This window comes from Benincasa hispida, chromosome 7, assembly GCF_027475165.1.
Source record: "Benincasa hispida cultivar pf3 chromosome 7, pf3_genome.v1.1, whole genome shotgun sequence".
NCBI classification, from domain to species: domain Eukaryota; kingdom Viridiplantae; phylum Streptophyta; class Magnoliopsida; order Cucurbitales; family Cucurbitaceae; genus Benincasa; species Benincasa hispida.
In genome coordinates this window covers 60,542,460-60,548,511 of record NC_143484.1, presented here as the reverse complement: position 1 = coordinate 60,548,511, position 6,052 = coordinate 60,542,460, and the positions used below count along the sequence as shown (strand labels likewise).

At 40.9% G+C, this 6,052-nt stretch overlaps 1 non-coding gene across 1 annotated transcript; it reads left to right on the top strand.

Moving 5' to 3' along the window:
• The first annotated feature begins 3,463 nt into the window (after window positions 1-3,463).
• On the top strand, window positions 3,464-3,567 carry LOC120082315 (small nucleolar RNA R71). Its single transcript, XR_005483145.1, has one exon. It is a non-coding gene; the product is annotated as a small nucleolar RNA R71 (small nucleolar RNA).
• Window positions 3,568-6,052: the final 2,485 nt, after the last annotated feature.

Below are 6,052 nucleotides of genomic sequence, written 5' to 3'. Positions count from 1 at the left end.
GTCATGTACTAACCGTTTCTTTTGCTGAGAGTTGAAGTTCCCAGGGAATTGCTTGGTAGTTAAGTAATTAACTATGTCTGTGTACCAAGGTTCCCTGTCTTCAACTCTGAACAAGCTTTCATCAGAAAATGCGTCTTTGATTTCACTTTCTTGATCTTGCATTTCTTGATTTTCTAGCCTGGACAGGTGGTCAGCCATCTGATTCTCAGTTCCCTTTCTGTCCTGAATATCAATGTCATATTCCTGTAATAGCAGCACTCATCTTATTAGGCTTCACGTCCTTTTTACTCATTAGGAACTTTATGGCTGAGTGATCTGTATAAATGGTGGCTAACGCACCAACTAAATAAGATTTGAACTTCTCGATGCCAAACACTACAACCAACATTTCTTTTTCCATGGTCGTGTAGTGTTCCTGAGAGTCATTCAGTGTCTTTGACGCGTAAGAGATGGGATGTATCAAATTTCCCTTCTTTTGCCCTAACATTGTTCCACTACAATATCGCTCGTGTCGCACATGAGAATAAAATGATGCGTCCAATTCGGTGCTATTAGTACCGGAGCTGTAGTCAACGCATATTTCAATGTTTCTGAGAGTCATTCAGGTCCGGTTCACTTCTAGTAATGCGCTCAGAGGTCACGCAATTTGAGAGAATCCTCTAACGAACCTTCGATAGAAGCCAACATGTCCTAGAAAACTTCGTAGAGCTTTAACATTTGATGGTGGTGGAAGTCTAGCTATGACATCTATCTTGACTTCATCAACTTCCAACCCAGCTTTAGATACTTTGTGGCCTAAAACAATTCCTTCCGTCACCATGAAATGATATTTTTCCCAATTCAGCACAAGGTTCATTTCCTCGCATCGAGCAAGGACGGCCTCCAAATTATCTAAGCATGATTGGAATGAGTCTTCAAAGGCTGAGAAATTGTCCATGAAGACTTCAACAGTCTTCTCCAAGAAGTCAGAGAAAATAGCCATCATACACCTTTGGAATGTTCCAGGTGCATTACACAGCCCAAAGGGCATGCGTCTAAATGCGAACGTTCCAAAGGGACAGGTAAATGTTGTCTTTTCCTGATCTTCTGGGTCAATCAAAATCTGGTTATAACTAGAGTATCCATCAAGGAAACAATAAAATTATTTGCCAGTAATTCTGTCAAGTATTTGGTCAATGAAAGGAAGGTGGAAGTGGTCTTTCTTAGTTGCCACGTTGAACTTCCTATAGTCCATACAAAAGTCCTCGAAGGAATGAGTTCATTATTGCTATTGACTATCACAGTTGTTCCCCCTTTCTTAGGAACGCGTTGGACTGGGCTTATCTAGCTACTTTCGGATATAGGATAGATCACTTCCACGTCCAGCCATTTTAAGATTTCTTTCTTGACCACCTCCTTCATTATGGGGTTCAGCCTTCTTTGAGGCTCAATCGATCCCGACTTCCCTTCTTCCAACCTGATCTTATGCATGCAATAAGATGGGTTGATGCCACGGATATCCGCTAGTGTCCAACCTATTGCACGCATGTGCTTTTTCAGCATCTGCAAAAGAGAGTACTCGTTAAGCTCAGTAAGAGTCGTGGAAATAATGACAGGTAAAGTTTTGTTTGTTCCAAGGAAGGCATATTTCAGGTGACTAGGTAACGGTTTCAACTCAAGTTCTGGTGGTTCCTCTAGTGATGGACACGTTGGTTTTGTCTGCCGCTCACTCAGACTTGGCGACTCTGGTTCTTTCATGTTCTCCAACGCGAGGACCTTGCACACATGGGTCATTTCTTCTTCAGGCAACTCTATACTGTTCAATTGACATTCTTTACTGTCCAGGAACTTTAATGCGTTTAACACATTAAACTTCACCTTTTGATTGTCTATGTGCATAGTCAATTCGCCTTTATGCACGTCTATTAAAACTTTCCCAGTAGCTAGAAAGGGGCGTCCAAGAATAATTGGTACCTCCCTATCTGCTTCATAGTCCAAGGTGATAAAATCTGCTGGGAATATGAAGTTGTCAGCCTTTACCAGAACGTCTTCAATCTTTCCTTCAGGGTACTTGATTGTTCTGTTAGCAAGTTGAAGAGTAACAGAAGTAGGTTGTGCTTCACCAATTCCTAGTTTCTTAAAAATTAAGAGTGGCATGAGATTAATGTTGGCTCCCAAATCGCACAACACATGTCCCACATCCAACCCTCCTATCGAGCAAGGAACTGTGAAGCTCCCAGGATCCTTCTATTTCTTGTGTAGATTGTTGCTTACTAACGCGCTGCACTCCTGTGTTAGTGTGATTACTTCCGTCTCGCTGACTCTTCTTTTCTTTGTCAAAATGTTCTTAAAAAATTTGACATATTTTGGCATTTGCTCCAAGGCCTCTATAAGTGGAATATTGATATGTAATTGCCTCAAGAGCTCAAGAAAGCGCTTGAATTGTTGTTCATCATTCTTTTTCATCAATCGTCTAGGGAATGGTGCGTTCAGCGGCACTGTAGGTTTTCCCCCGTTAGATGTACTTGGTTCTGAATGGCTATTGGTCTTAGGCATTCTTTCTTCTTGATCTTTTACTGCCATTGAACGTGTGTTACATTCTTTTGAAGGACTATTGTTTCTTGGATTCATTCTTCTTTCTACAAGAGCTTTTCTACTGTGCAATGTCACTGCGTGACATTGCTCCTTTCCATTGTTGTTCCCAGGAGTTTCAGTGTTGCTAGGCAAAACTCCAGGCTGCCTATTCTTCAATTCACTAGCTATCTACCCTACCTGTATTTCTAGGTTTCTGATAGACGACGCCTGGCTTTTCAGTAACGCAACATTATGGGCTGTGTACTCCTTTAATAGGTTCTTAAGCGGAGTTTCTAAGCTCAACACGTGTCTTTTTCTATTAAAGGGTTGTTGGTGTGGCTGATGCGTTGGTTGAAATGTAGGCGGCGGTCCTTACCTTTGCTGTTGATTCGCCCCTGGGTGATGCTTCTGTTGATTTTCTCCTGTCCAAGAAAATTTTGGATGGTTCCTCCATCCAGGATTATATGTATTGGAAAATGGGTTATTTTTAATGAAGCATACTGACTGTGGGTGTTGTGGGCACTTAGCATAAGAATGAGGATCTCCACAGCCCACAAAGCTAACCATGGGCTACCTGAATGCTTCTACCTGATTCACCTTCTACTGATTTGATGTGTTTCCTAGCGATATGTTCTGCAAAAGGTTGGTCATCGTATCCACTTGTGCAGAAAGTGTGGTTATTGCGTTGGAATCGATAGAATTAACATTCTGAGATCTCTTCTTCCTGTCAAATTTTTCGTCATACGTATCGTCCACCCATTCCATGTTGTGCTTAGCAATGCGGTCTAATATCTCTTTTGCCATAGTGTAAGATTTATCCATAATTCCATTAGCTGCCGCTGCGTCGGCTGCCATCTGCGATGCTCTATTCAATCCACCATAAAAAGTCTCCATTTGGATAGCTAGTGGTAGTCCATGATTCGGGCAATTTTTGACCAATCCCTTAAAACGCTCCCATGTGGCGCTTAAGGTCTCAGCTTCTTCTTATTCAAAATTCATAATCTCTCAACGCCTCCTCGTGCTGGTGGTAGGTGGGAAGTATTTTTGCATAAATTTCTCCACCAACTTCTCCCAGGTAGTGATTTCACCAAGCTCCAGTGAGCTTACCCATTGTTTTGCGTTATCACGCAAAGAATAGGGGAACAAAGATAGCTTGATCGCCTCTGGGGTAATTCCAGGAATCACAAATGAATTACACGTTTCCAGGAAATGCTTCATGTGGGCGTGAGGATCTTCTCCACGACCACCCCCAAATTGTCCCGCAGTCTAGAGTATTTGAAGCATTACAGATTTCATCTCGAACCTCGTCCCATCTGGCATTGGGTATATGATTCCTGGAGAGAAATCATACAGTACAGGGGACGTATATTCCCTCATGGGACGTGTGCTACTGTTCGCCATTAGAATTGGCTTTTGCGCAGCATGAGCTAGTTGCTGAGCTAAGTTCTGATTTGCCTGGTTGTCCGCCATTGCTTGTTGTCTGTTCTATTGTCTGAGAAGTTGTTGCCTCAACCTTCGACGAAGATTAAATCAATTTCTACGTCGGAAGGTCCTTTCAATCTCAGGGTCGTATATGAGTTCAGGAGTGCTCTCCTTGCTCATAAATGTTCACAAGCTTAGGCTTAGCTTGTAATACTCCCTCGATTGAAGTGTTCCTACAAAAGATACAGACGAAATTTCTGGTTAGTTTTGTTTCTGAATCCCTGGCAACGGCGCCAAAAACTTGTTCATTGTTATCGTGATTCGAGTTGGGAGTGTATTGTATAAAATAAATTGGGAAAATAAGTTCCAAGTATAAATGGTGCGTTGATACTTTGATGCGTTTATGTATTTGTAACGCGTTGGTGCATTAGAGATGTGCAACAGAATGCACGACACTTCTTCTATTGACGTTCAAGTTTTCCTAAATTAGACCCAAGTATAAATCCAATTTAGGTTCCTGGTAAGTCCAGGGTCGAACTCAGGGATTCAGTTAAGTTAACGCAGACCTTGCGTTGTAGCTAATGTAGAGTTTTCCTAAATGTATGAAGAGATGTGTTATTTACACTAAGGTGTTGTGCCTGTGCAAGAAGATACAAAAGAGTTGAGTAATGAGTGATGGATCATGCGAAAATGGATTTTAATGTAAGTGGTATGCGTCGATCTAAGATGAATGTACAAAAATTAGAATGTGATGTGGATGAGATGGGATGATTTGCTTATCTTTGTTTATGCGTTAAACTCTTATTCGACACTTCTCAATGCGAATAACATACAAAATCTATCTCTAGGATGCATGCGTCGAACACAGAATGCAATAAACACCAGTCAGTCTATCTATAGAAGTACTAGGCGTTCTACTTGATGCTGGCTTATTTAATCTTTTGAATAATCTAAGCTAAGGATGCTTTTACCAATTGATCAAGTTGGCTTAAGTGTTTAAAATGAAGTTTTGCATAAAGTATAGATGCATTCAACATAAACAAGAAATAAACAATGGCAAAGCGTGATGGATCAAATATATGAATTTATAAAGAAGCAGATTGTCTTTACAAAAGCAATATTTAATCAGATGAAATGAAAGCGATAAATGAGATGAAAGGAACTGAGTCAAGCCGCAGAGTACAATCTCTTGTATTTCTTTGGCTCAATTCTAGTTGTGTACAATCACTTGTATAAGAAGCGGACGAAGTGTCTTTCTCAAGTTCGGCTTCCTCCGCTCCTTGACTGGCGGTGATGGTGGTTCTCTTCCCTTATGATCTTCTTGGCACCACAGTACAACTTCTAAATATCTATAACTATGACTATGCTATTACAGAGAGTGAGAAACTTGAAATTTCTGAACTGCGAACTCTGGAGGGATTTCATCTATTTATAGGCATTGATCATCTCCAGCTTGCTGATGGGCAGCATTAAAGTCCATGCCCTGGTCAGCCGCCTGACACTTAGAAGCTTTTCAGACGCCGCCTATTGCAGATGCCCATACTTGTAAGTGGTGATTTGACACAAACAGCCTGCATCAATGAATCTTCTCTGCGTTGAATTCCCTCTGGCGCATGGCCCATGCGTTAGAACTTTTGCCTGCGACACTTCTTACTCATGCGTTAGCTTCGTGTTGAAATCCTGCAATATAACGCGATAATGTCGCAGTATTTGGCAATAAACATTCTTTTACATGAGTTTGCTAATGTTTGAGTAAATCCATGCATTTCTTCTAAAAATGAGGAGAATTTATCATCAAAAACCTTAGTTGTTCCAACTTAAGAGTCAAAATAACTTGTATTTCTACAAGTTATCAGATAAGTAGAGAAATGGCTCCCTTAAAGGCTGATTTCGATGCTTAAATAATGTGTTGCACCCTCTCTTGGGCCGAGAGGGGTTCAATTATAGTTGGACTATAACTAATTATTCATTAGAGAGATCACTAGTACTTAAGAAGTTAGATGTAACTATAGGGGCAAAACGACAATTTTGGTCTAGTTGTACTTACGAGCAATTCGTGAAAGGTCAACGCACTATT